This window comes from Benincasa hispida, unplaced genomic scaffold, assembly GCF_009727055.1.
Source record: "Benincasa hispida cultivar B227 unplaced genomic scaffold, ASM972705v1 Contig740, whole genome shotgun sequence".
NCBI classification, from domain to species: domain Eukaryota; kingdom Viridiplantae; phylum Streptophyta; class Magnoliopsida; order Cucurbitales; family Cucurbitaceae; genus Benincasa; species Benincasa hispida.
The window spans coordinates 76389-90000 of record NW_024065085.1 but is presented as its reverse complement, the minus strand read 5'-3'; positions in this window follow the sequence as shown (position 1 = coordinate 90000).

Below are 13612 nucleotides of genomic sequence, written 5' to 3'. Positions count from 1 at the left end.
CAGCGGAATCCAAGTGTAAATTTCTCTGAGTTTCCTGGTAAGTCCAGGGTCGAACACAGGGACTTGTGAAACTAGATTACGTTGGCAATTTTTATGAAAACTTTGTGGTAACCAAGTAAATAAATAAGTGTTGGGTTTGTTGTTTGCGTTGATGAAAAAGAAATAAATAAAGGCGGCGGATTTGAGAAAGACAATTGCGTTGATAGATGCAATGAATATGCGATGAACGGGTTGAGAAGATCTTTAGCTAGCGTTACTTGGGAATACGTCAGACTATGCGATCATGTTACAACCATGCACAACAAGTCATTTTCCAATGTAAATGCGATACTCCTAAGTCTAGGACGCATGTGTTGAATGCAAAGTGTCCATATAGCTTATTCCTAAGTCTCTACTCTTGTCCTATGCGTTGATGCAAAATGCATGAAAGCAAGGTGACCGCATACAATCATATCTTATTTCTAAAATGCATGCGATGCACTGATAACAAATAGTGCTCATTCCTAAGCGCCTATCTCTCGTTTATGCATTCTAATCTGGTTCTTCCGAACCTAGATTCTAACCTGACATTCCCAAGTCTAGATCCTGTCCTTAGACTACCCTTCCGAGTATCTCTAATGGATGAATGAAGCATACATAAACAAGATAATCGCAAAGAATGAAGATTCCTTAGTTGTGCTAGCTAAATGCTTCTCAACTCATTCAACTAATTTAGCTACTCATGCGTGAATAATAGAGAATGAACGAATATAGAGAAGGAAATTCCATTTTTATAAATGAGTTGAGTACAAAATGACAATGGAAAGTAAAGGTAGAGAGCCAGGTAGCAATTCCTTGCTAGTCGAGGCTTTTTACACTGAAATCTCTATTCTGTTCTAAAGATGTTCCCGCTTCTGCAAGCATCAGCCCTCTCTCTGTTCTTGAAGCTTCCGGCGCTCTCCCAAGCTTATCAGAAGGATCTACCGACACGACTTTCTTCCTCGCATCAGCCTTAAAATGAAAGAAAACTATGGACAGAGGCGTGAACTTGTGGAACAAAAGATTGTAAAAGTGGTGAACCCCTTTTCTGAAGAATGCACTTGGTATTTATAGAGCATCCATAATGAAAGGCGGCTTCTCTCTCCTGGTTGTACAGATGGGACAACTTTAATTCTTGACTGATGCGCCGGATAATTGTCATCGATAAAGCTGAATGTACTTTGTGACCGTTATCGGCTGTCAACTTAATTTGGATTCGACTGTCATCAGCTTTCTGTCCCATCACTCGTAATTATCCTTTCACCCGGATACGCCCACCATGTTGCGCTGATCAAGTTGCGGCGATCCTTCTCGGGCGAATGTTTGCGAGCTCGATCAATGCAAAGTCTTGCGATGAAGTTGCGCTCCACCAATGAACTCCTATGATCGCAATCTTTGCATTGTGTTAACGCATATTCTACACAAAAAAATTTCTCTTTTGCGCTAAAGCTGCTCCCATTGCATACCCGTTTGTGTTGCACATGATTTCAAATGGCAGTGTCCAGCCCGGCGCAATTAGTACGGGCGCGGTAATCAGCGCATCTTTTAAGACTCTGAATGCGTTGAGGCAGTTGTTGTCGAACTCAAATTTCCTGTCAGCCTCTAGCAACACACTCAGTGGTCGTGCTTTCTTAGAAAAGTCCTTGACAAATCGTCTATAGAATCCAATATGCCCCAAGAAGCTTCACATAGCCTTCACGCTGGTTGAAGGTGGAAGCTTTTCAATTGCGTCGATCTTTGCTTTGTCCACCTCCAACCCATCCCGGAAGACTTTATGTCCCAACACTATACCCTCCTTGACCATGAAATGATATTTTTCCCAGTTGAGCACCAGGTTCATCTCTTCACATCTCTTCATAATTTTCTCTAAGTTGGCTAGGCAGACCTCATAAGTGTTCCCATAAACAGATAAGTCATCCATAAATATTTCCACTGAATCCTCGAGATAATCTAAAAAGATCGCCATCATGCACCTTTAGAACGTGCTCAATGTATTGCAGAGGCCAAATGGCATGTGGCGAAAAATAAAGGTCTCATATGGGCAGGTGAATATGGTCTTGTCTTGATCTTCAAGAGCTATCATGATTTGATTGTATCCGACATACCCATCCAAGAAGTAGTAAAAATCATTCCCTACTAGTCTGTCCAGCATTTGATCAATGAATGGCAGAGGGAAATGATCTTTCTTTATGGATGCATTCAATTTGTGGTAGTCCATGCATATGCGTCATCCAGTGATGGTCCTTTGCGGTATTAATTCGTTGTTCTCATTTGGGACTACCGTCATTCCGCCCTTCTTCGGCACACATTACACGGGGCTGACCCACATGTTATCTGCTATGGGATAGATGATGCTCGCATCTAGCCATTTGATAATCTCCTTCTTGACGACCTCCTTCATCGTAGGGTTAAGTCTGCGTTGATTTTCAATTGTTGCTTTGTAGTCGTCTTCAAGACGAATGTGGTGCATGCAGTACGCGGGGCTAATTCTTCTAATGTTAGCGAGCATCCAGCCAATTACTCGCACATGTTTCTTGAGAATGCTCATCAACGCATTCTCCTGGTCTTTGTTGAGCGTAGAGGAGATAATAACTGGCAGCTTTTCATCATGCCCCAAAAATGTGTACTTCAAATGGGTTGGTAGGGTTTTTAATTCAAGTGTTGGTGGTTCCACCAAGGAAGGTTGCGCTATTTTTCGTTCTTCTTTTGGCTCCACTTCTTGCTTTGCGATCATTTCATCTTCCTTGTTTGTTTTTGCTACGATCGCATTGCAGGCAGCCACGGATGCGCTGACATCCTCTTCATACTCTTCATCAGACTTTTCTTCTTCAATCAAATTCAGGTCATCATCAGAATCTTGCAGGTCTTCTTCATCCGAAAATTTCATGGAACGAATTATATTAAATTTGAGCTTCTGTCTGTTGATACTCAGAGTAATTTCCCCCTTGTGCACATCAATTTGAGCACGACCCGTTGATAGAAAAGGTCACCCCAAAATGGATGGGCACATCTTTGTCGGCCTCATAGTCAGAATGATGAAGTTAGCTAGCAGAAATAAATTTGTCAATCATTATCAACACATCCTTCACCTTACCTTCTAAATGGACCAGAGATCTGTTGGCCAATTGGAAAGTCACTGATGTGAACATAAGTTGAAAATTCCATTTTTATAAATGAGTTGAGTACAAAATGACAATGGAAAGTAAAGGTAGAGGAGCCTGGTAGCAATTCCTGGTTGGCCGAGGCTTTTTACACTAAAATTTCTATTATGTTCTAAAATGTTCCGCTTCCGCAGGCATCAGCCCTCTCTATTTCTTAAAGCTTCCGGCGTTCTCCAAAGCTTATAGAAATGATCTACCGGCACGACTTTCTTCCTCGCGTCCGCCTTAAAATAAAAGAAAACTGTGGACAGAGGCGTGAACTTGTGGAACGAAAGATTGTAAAAGTGGTGAACCCCTTTTCTGAAGAATGCACTTGGTATTTATAGAGCATCCATGGTGAAAGGCGGCTTCTCTCTCCTGGTTGTACAGATGGGACAACTTTAATTCTTGACTGATGCGCCGGATAATTGTCACCGATAAAGCTGAATGTACTTTGTGACGCTTATCGGCTATCAACTTAAATTGTGGATTCGACTGTCATCAGCTTTCTGTCCCATCGCTCTTAATTATCCTTTCACCCGGATGCGCCCACCATGTTGCGCTGACCAAGTTGCGGTGATCCTTATAAGGCGAATGTTTGCAAGCTCGATCAACGCAAAGCCTTACGGTGAAGTTGCGTTCCACCAATGAACTTTTATGATCGCAATCTTTGCATTACATTAACGCATATCCTACACAAAAATATAAAGATCAACTGTTCTAATGCGCTGAACGCATGCGACCGCAACTTTATAGAATTTATGTTTAATGGACGCAATTTAACATATTTCATCAACGCAATCCAACATTGTTTAAGAACTTAGCACTATAATAACGTGCATTTCTGCCCATTATCAGGCGTTTACTACACGATGGAGTCCTTCTAGCAGTTCAAGACCCGGTTCTCCTGTGAACCGGTTTGTTCGATGAAAATGTAAGAGATAGGGTTATTTCATTCTGATTTTTGTAAAGGCTCACCCCAGTCTATTAATCATTTATTTAATACATGCGATGTATGTTTTTAATATGTTATATAGTATGCACACATAGTAAATCCCACTTTAGGTTATGCATCGGTCATGCATCATCTCTTTATTGTAATTGTTATAATTCAGAGAAGCATGATTTAATTATGTAAGAGCATGCTCATGCATCATATAATATAAAAGTTATTAATACATGCATAAAAAGCATTGATATGCATCATCTTTATATTATAATTGTTATAGTATAAGGGTGAATGATAACATGTTTGCTTGGTTATTACGCGTTATATAAAAGTTATATATAGTAATGACCGGGCATTGCATAAAGCATGACACATTGGTTACTTTATAATTTTTATAACACCTCGTTATTCGCAATGGTTTTTAATTGTTTCTTTTTAAAAGTTAAAGGGAAATTAGAACTAAAAGAAATAAGAAAGATATGCATGCTCACTTAGGTTTAATTTATGGTTTTAAAGTGTTTAAAACTTGGTTCACATAGACCTAAGATCACGGTTCTAATATGATTAGCAACCCTAAGGCTTTAATCTTTTAATCAGTTTAATAAGATTAAATTGGCTAATAAAAGATTAAAGTGTAGAAAATCTATCTATAAGGGACCTTTTGTCTAAGGCAGGTTCTGTCTAGGCTAGGGTATTTAAGTTGACGGAAACATAACACCCCTACCTGGGAACTTACCTGGAAAGGTGAATTAGATAGATTTGATACATGCATGCAAGTTAAGGACAGTCCATTAAAGTGTTTAAATGTGACTACTTGAACTTATTCATTTTTCATACACAAACGTTGTTTATGAGCAGAGTTTAAAAAGACGACTTAGACTAAAATCAGTAGCCGGATTGTCTAGGTTAATGAACCCTAGGTAGAACATTCAGTGGGAAATACTTGGGGCATAAAATGCTTCACTTAAACCTTTCACGTTTCTCCTAAATAGTCCACACCGTGAGATCTACCCTCGGCCTCGCGGCACCTTTGGCGTGTCCCTCTAATGGATGGTGTTTGGGTAGGTCAATATCAAGGTGGATGGAGAGAGTGTTCATAGTAAGTAGGAGTGGGAAGTGCGACAGCATATCCCTCGGTCTCCCTCGTTAGGTTGAATAAAGTTACTGCGCATCGCCTCGAAGCACCCTGGGAATGTCCCCCTAAAGAATGGCAGTTTTGCGCGTTTCTTTATTAGATCTCATGTAAGAGGATAAGGTAACTTAGTCACTTGTCCTAATCTGCTTCTTCCCTACGGTGGGCTCATTATGGCGGGACTCTGCACCGAAAGCGAGGGGTCACACTTATGCGAAATTGTTAAAGGTTAACAGTTCTGGACCGAAAAATGGTGGCTATCAGGTTCAGTTCTAAGAGTTGGTTCTGCCTAATGGTTGAGAATGTCTCATCCCAGCGAAAGGGCAACTGATCACCCCACCGATGACGTTTTTCCTACCTCACTAGGGCATCATTGTAAAATAGAAGTCTTTCACTTAGGGTACTTGAAACTGTTTTGCAAAACTGATTGGTTTAAAAGTGATTTAGCAAAATCTAATAAAGTCTTGTTAGTATTTTCAGCAACAACTCATTTTCAAAATGGCAACAGCCACGTTGGCTTTGTTAAGCGCCAAAAAACTATCTGGCGATTATTTTGCAACATGGGAACATATGATCACGACGATTCTGATCATCGAAGATCTCATGTTCGCTCTCATGGAGGCTTGTCCTTCTATTCCAGCTTCTAATGTCACTCGAAATGTTCGAGAGGCATACGAGTGATGGACAAGGGTGAATGAGAAGGCCCGAGCCTACATCTTGGCAAGCCTTTCTGAATTCTTGGCCAAGAAACATGAGCCTATGGTCTCAGCACATAAGATCATGGAGTCCCTGCGGGAGATGTTTGGACAACCGTCTGAACAGTTTATGCATGAGGCACTTAAATACATATTCAACTCCAAAATAGAAGATGACATCTTTGTTCGTGAACATGTGCTTAACATGATGGTCCACTTTAATGTGGTGGAGTTGAATTGGTCTACCATCGATGAGGGCAGCCAGGTTAGCATAATCCTGTATCCTTACAACTCTCCTTAACGAGTTGCATACCTACCAATCTTTACTGAAAAGTAAGAAGAGGAAGAAGGGTGAGGCAAATGTTGCTTCATCCTCAAGGACGTTCCATAAAGGTTCGACCTTAGGAATGAAGTCTACACCTTCTACTTTACGTTGGTGTGGAAACGTAAAAGATCATTTAAAGTCGAGAGCCTATATGATAGTCGCTCAACGCCTAAACGATCGCATATCTCGCGCCTAAACGATCGCACATTATTCTAAAACGGTCGTATTAGTGTGTCGTGTTTGCTAAACGATCACCCACCTTTTTTCTAAACGATCGTTCTGTAAAATCTACACGATTGTATAGTTTCTTCTAAGCGATAAGCATCTTGCTATGTGATAGCTTCTTTTTCTCTCCCACTTGCTTCGCCTATATGATCGGTTCTTCCTTCTACCTCTACCAAACTCACCAAAGACCAGGCTTTGGGTTCTCACTCCGAGAATACCTAGGGTTCTAATGGTGTCGTCCCCATTGCGCTCGTATGTTTGCGGTTGTTTGTGCTGCCGTAGTCGACGCATCTGCTGGGCGTTGGTTGATCAGGTAGAGGTCTTCCGCTCGTTAAGTTCCATAGCTTGAATAGCGTCTTCAACTGGTATGAAAACTCTCTCCTTTGTTATTTTTTTGTTCAACATGCCGTTAATTACTGCTTGTTTGCATAACTATGCATTTGAATGTATAGCGATCCGAACGCGCTCATCGAACTCTTCATTAAGAGATCCTTCAGTTCGCACATAGTATGACTATGTTGTATTGTTCATTAAAGGGACTAGTGGTACTTAAGAAGTAAGATGTAACTATAGGGGCAAAACGATAAATTGACCCAGCTGTACTTACGAGCATCTGTAAAGGGTTATTGTACTGATAATTGGTTATATCTAATGGACATAGAAATATATCTATAGTAAGAAGAGTTCAACTATCGGTCTTTAGTGGAATGCCTGGCAGTTAACGGATGGTGGATGTCGTGGCTAAAGAGTTTAGTCAGTTATTTACGTGCCGTTGGAGATTCGAGCTATAGGTCAATAAGGTCCCCTTGGTAACTTGGATAAAAGTCGAGAATCAGTTTTTGGGTCAATTTGAAATGTTCAAATTGACGAGAGGGAGTTCGATTATATATGATATTGAACTAGTTAATTATATATGATATAATTAATTTTATGTATGAAATACATTAATTTGGAGGAAGTTGAATATAAATATATTTTATATCTAGTAGAGGGAAAACATTATGGTTAATATATGATATTAATCCATAGGTTATGAATATAATATGATTATATTTATTGTCTATTAATTGGACGGTTAAGGGATAATTGGTCGATATCTCTTCTGTTTTCATAACGGTAGAGTAAGATGAAGAATCACTTTGAGGTGCTTAAATAACTCACGGTGTGTTAAGCATTGTATACGCGAACATAGTATTGAAGTGTGTCATCGCTTACTAAAAACCAGAGCCTATACGATAGTGCTGAACGATCGCTTACCGATACAATAATGTTGAGCGATTGCTTAACACTTACATCCGTGCACGCTATTTACTAAATGATCACTTACCTTTTACCAAGCGATAGTTTAGCGCTCGAGCTTTACTAAACGATCATATAGACGATCGCTTAGCTTTTCCTACACGATCAATCGCTTACCATTTCCTACACGATCGTATACTTCACCTAAACGATCAAGCATTTTGTCTATACGATAGATGAGTCTTTTTCCCGCTTGCTTGATCTTGTATACAATCTCTTTACCTCCTTCTCTCTACCAAATCTGAACAAAGCCCACCCTTTGGATTCTCACTCCGAGAATACTAGGGCTCTGAGTGGTGGTGTCGTCCCCGTTTCCGTCTGTTCGTGTGGAGACTATTCGAGGTGGACGATTGGAATTTGCTAAACGATAGCTTGCCGTTCCAGAGAAAGCGAGATTTGCTGTGAAGAAAAGTCTTCAATTGGTATGATCTCTCTCTTATTTATTGTTCCTTTAAGCATGCCAGTAATTCAGCTTTATGAATGCATATTTGTATGTTTGAGTGTATATGTGGAAATTCTGTCATAATGAATTGGAAAGATCCGCTTCCACTCATAGGTACTCTTGAATAAGAGTTCCTTCACTTTAATTGTAAGATACTCTATTTTCAATCCTTCTTAGAGATGATCATGAGATATAGGGCATGCCCTAGTTTATTGTAATTGAACGTACACCCCACTCGCTTTAGGACAAGTGGGAGATTGTTGGATATGTCCTAAATCTTGTGAATCTTGTAGTTTGTAATTTGTAAATACAAATGATTTATTTAATAAAATAAGAAAAATTTTATTCCACATTTAGAATGCATTAACTCAATCCAATAAACTAAGTTCCAAAGTTATTTTATGTAACTTGAACGGTATGTAGTAGACATACAAGTGGATCATGTTCAAATAATAACCTAAAATGTCTGTAGTATATGGATAAAGTTAGGTGCCTTATCCTAGTGACACTGCGAATACGACCCACTTTGTAAGTGTTACAAACGATTTGATCCAAATCGTTCATGTAGAGACATGTGAGTGGAGGTATCCTGTACAAAGAGTTTGTATAAGATCGGACTAAGAAATATTTTTTTCTCTTTTTATAACACCATTGATTGAAGAGACTAACATTTCATAGGATGACCGTAGATAACTCAATTTCAATCTAGAGTGAGTTATGGACTCTTGTCTATGAAGGCAATCTTTTGATTTGTATGGATAAGAGTGACCCGTGTTGTCGACTCAATAAGCCTACTATTTTGAGGATTTGTCTAAGTAGGGAGCTAGGAACATAATTTCACAAGATGGAATTCGCTCCTTCCTACTTTCAGAGAAAGTAGATGAATTGCTCTCTTAATGCTGACTCCAGGTCTTGAATAAGGGGTCCTTCCCTCTCATTGGCTCGAGAAAAATTTGTTTATGGTAGGATCATAAATAGGTTGTTCATTAGAAGATCGATGGGACATAAGAAGAAATATGTAATTACAGAGGTAAAACAGTAATTTTGACCCAGTTGTAATTATGAGCAATTCGTGATGGATAGACTTATTGATTACTGGTCATATCTATGAACATAGAAATATATCTACAGTGCAAAGAGTGTAGTTGTGAGTCTTTAGTTGAGTGACACACAGTTAATGAATATTGATTATATCAATTAAAGAGTTTGACTAATTTAATTTTGAATCATTGGAACTTCTAATCTGTAGGTCCATTAGGTCCCCTGCTAGCCCACTAAAGAGTAAAACAAGGATAAATTATTTTTTGGAATAATTTGAATTGTTCAAATTATTTTAGGAAATTTTATATTTATAAGGATTAATGATACATTATACCATATAGTTAATTATGAATATGATTTATAATTATTATGTGACACGAGAGAATAATATTTGTATAAGATTCAAATATTAAATTAATATGAATTGGATTCATATAGTAAAATTTAATATTAATTGGATTCATATTAAAACTATAGTCTAAAAGGGAGATATGCATTTTTATATGATTTAAATGCATGATTAAATAAATACGTGGTATTTATATTGATTAATTAATATATATTTTTAATTATTTATTATATGTTAAATATGTATATATATTAATTAAATTAATTAATTAGTTAAAATAAATTAACTCCCTTACAGTTATGCAGGGGAGTGGAGAGTGCGGTTATGGGGTTACTTTCCCCTCACGTTAGTTTCTACATTAAAAACACAGAAATGCATAAGGTTTTTTTATGTTGGATCACCAATCACTCTCTAACAATTAAAATTCTTTTTGCATTCTCTCTAAAATTTTAAGAAGAATTTTCCTACCATTTTGGATCCCACCATCAGTTATTCTTCCCTGAGACATAGTATGGTAGCCTAATGGTGGTGTTTGTTGAAGAATTGGTCTTCAAAGATCATGCAGAGAATTTTTTATTGAAGAATTGGTCTTTAAAAGTAACTTTTCTATACTGTAGTTTTTGAATGCTTAACCTTTATTTCTCTGAGAAATCAATTATGTTATTTTCTAATCTTAATTTAGAGACATAGTGTTAAAACGCTTCTACTTTAGGATTTAATCCCTTCAATGATGATGAAGGAAAATCATAGACTTTGCTTTGTCCTAACTAGATATCATATTTTTTTCTTTAATTGTTTCCCCAAGGTTCATAGCATCCAGTTGGATTTCGACATCGAGCACCCATGACAAATAACTATTGCCATTAATGTCAATGGTTGCAAATTCTAATTTCGTAAGATTTTTCATGGCAACACTATCACAAAACATTGTATTTATATTATAAATTTAATATGTACTAAATATGTAAAATAACATTTAATTTATTAATTATAACGAAGAGGGAAAAAACGACATACCTTTTGGACCTAGCTTCAGTGGATGAAATGAAAGATGCCTGTGTTGTTAATGTATTGTAAAAATGAGGCACAATGAGAATACGAATATCGAGAAATATAATACTAAAATAAATAAAACATAATATATAAATAAATAAAATAACAAAAAAATTATGAAAATATGAAATTCCTCCAACTCCACTTTCTCCAAAAATTTATGAAAGTTTCACCAATGTATGTATTCTCTCAAGATCCACCAATGCCTCTATTTATATGCAAAATGGCGAGTAGGAGGTGGCTTTACATGGACACTAATAATGTGTAGATACGAGACACATGGGTAACATGTAGAGTGACACACATGGGGTGAATTGTTGTCTTTAAGGCACTAAGCTTGGGCCTCTACATTACACTTAATTTAACATATTTATAATAGATTAAAAGGAAATTTATTTTGTTTCTTTAGCATAAGCTTTGGTCAATATGCATGATTTAGTGTCGTTGGAGATTTAGGGTCATTTTGTTGATCAAGTTTTGATCAATATGCATGGTTGTATTTGTATGTTAGGGTCGTTACTCCAAGTCGCTATCATCGTTTGGTTGTCTGATTTTATCTATGGATTTTCGATTAAGGTAAGTAATCTTACTACTAGAACTGCCCACGTGCTAGGCAATGTAGTTATGATTTACTGAGCATTTGATGATGGATTGATGTTTATGTATGTCTTGCTGATATGAGGATTTAAAAGACTAGATGCATATAGAGATATCTGAATGCTAGCATGATTTCAGTCTATTATTATTCTATGAGATTCTATTTGATTTGAGGATGATGAGATGTATATGTATGTTATGGGACTATGATGATGAGATGTATATGTATGTTATAGAACTATGTGTATATGTATGTTATAGAACTATGTTAAGATACTTGTGATGATGTATTCGTGATAGTATCCTCACTGTTAGTTAGATGCCCACTAGAGGTTGTATGTCCTTCGAGATTTACTAGAGGTGGTGCTTTCCTTCAGAATTTACCAGAGGTTGTTTGTCCTTCGAGATTCACTAGAGGTGATGGTTTCCTTTGGGATCCACCAAAGGAGGTTGTGTTTCCTTCGGGATTCACTAGAGATGGTGGTTTCCTTCGGGATCCACCAAAGGTTGTGTTTCCTTCGGGATTCACTAGAGGTGGTGTTTCCTTCGAGATTCATCAAAGGTTATGGGTCCTAGGGGACTTACTAGAGGTAGTGGGTATACTTAACTACAGTAGGATGAAGTTAGGTTATTCATGTATGTATGTGTCCCATGAGGACTAGGGGAGTGCTTACGTCCCACTAGATCAGGTAGGCATTTAGAGGACATAGATGCCTAGCTTAACCCTAGTAATGAGGTTACTTACTGAGTATTTTATACTCATCTTTTCTCATGTTGATGTTTCAAGTAAGAGCATGGACGCGCTGGCGAATGACAAGCGGAATCTATGATCGAGCCACTAGGACCAGTTTTATGCTTCCGCCCATGATATTTAGATTTCTTTTCATGTTTTTTTTTCTTTCAGTTTTGATGTTTGAAACTTATTGTTAAGATTTGTTTTTAGACGTATTTATTTTCATTTATGATTTATGGGTACCTTATCACTTGTTTTTAATATTTGAATTTAATAGAGGTCTTTTGAATTTACCTTATTTATTTAGCATTTACTTCACTATAAAATGGTGTTGTTTTAAGTTCCATGCATGCATGTGTTTAGTAACGGCCTAGCTTGAGTCCTAGGGGGTCGGGTCGTTACAATTATTATTTTTTTTGTTATTCATGTACTTTCAACTTTTGTTCATTTTGGCTCTGCTATTTTCAAAATATTCATTTTAATTTCTATACTTCAAAAGGCGATGATTTTTTGTCCTTTAATTTATATTTTTACGTCTTTTTTTCCAATCAAAATTTTAGCATAACACTACATTTAGACACTCACTAAATCTTTTAAAAAAATGTAATCACAAATTTAGTACCATAAACAAAATAAACATTTAGAAAGTACATTGACCAAAATAAACTAAAATTGAAAGCGGAGAAACTAAAAAATGAACTACAATAAGAAAATATGAAGACTAAAGTAGTAGGTATCTTGAAAGTGTGTGTATTGCCTAACCTTACAAAATTGAAATCGTATCTTATAATTCATAACTATAACAAAAATCGACTATTTATGCATATTATGATATAACAAACATGCATTATATGTTGCTTTCCAATCTGGAAGCTCTCATATGTTGCTCTAAATTTAATTCAAGACATACAGTTTTAGAAGACATAACAATTATTGCGGCTAATTGATGCTTCAAATCTAGTTGAGATATTGTAGTGCATCTTCTGATTCTGTTTCTATCACTTAGTTTAATTTCTTATTAAAAAAACAAACAAACAATCATGCATTATATATATTGTCCAATTGAAGTATTCATAATACCTTAATTTTGAGATATCGTCCAAATCTAATTGATTGTATTGTGTTTGACTCATCAACTACAAACAACCAAGTAAATGTAATGGTTAAATCAAATATACAAAGTATAAAAAGTTAACGAAGATCATTAATGTAATCAAGAAAAAAGGCTCAGACAGAAAGTTTGATAATTAAATGAAATAATAATAACTAAGGTCCGTTTGATATATAGTTTTTAAGGACCCGTTTGATAACATTCTCGTTTCTCGTTTTTTGTTTCTGTTTCTAATTTTTTTTAAGAAACCGACATATTTTGATATTTGCTCCCATTTCTTGTTTTAGTTTCGATTCTCAAGGAATACAATTTTGTTTGTTTGTTTTTTATTTTTTTTTAAAAAATATTTAATTCTTTTCTATATTATTTGACTATATATCTTTTACATTTCTTTCCCTTTTTATATTTTTGTTCTTTTATATTTTTTCTTTCTTTTATATTTATTTTTATATTATTTTTTAAATTTATATGTTTGATTTAATTTTAAATTTTTAAAATTTTCA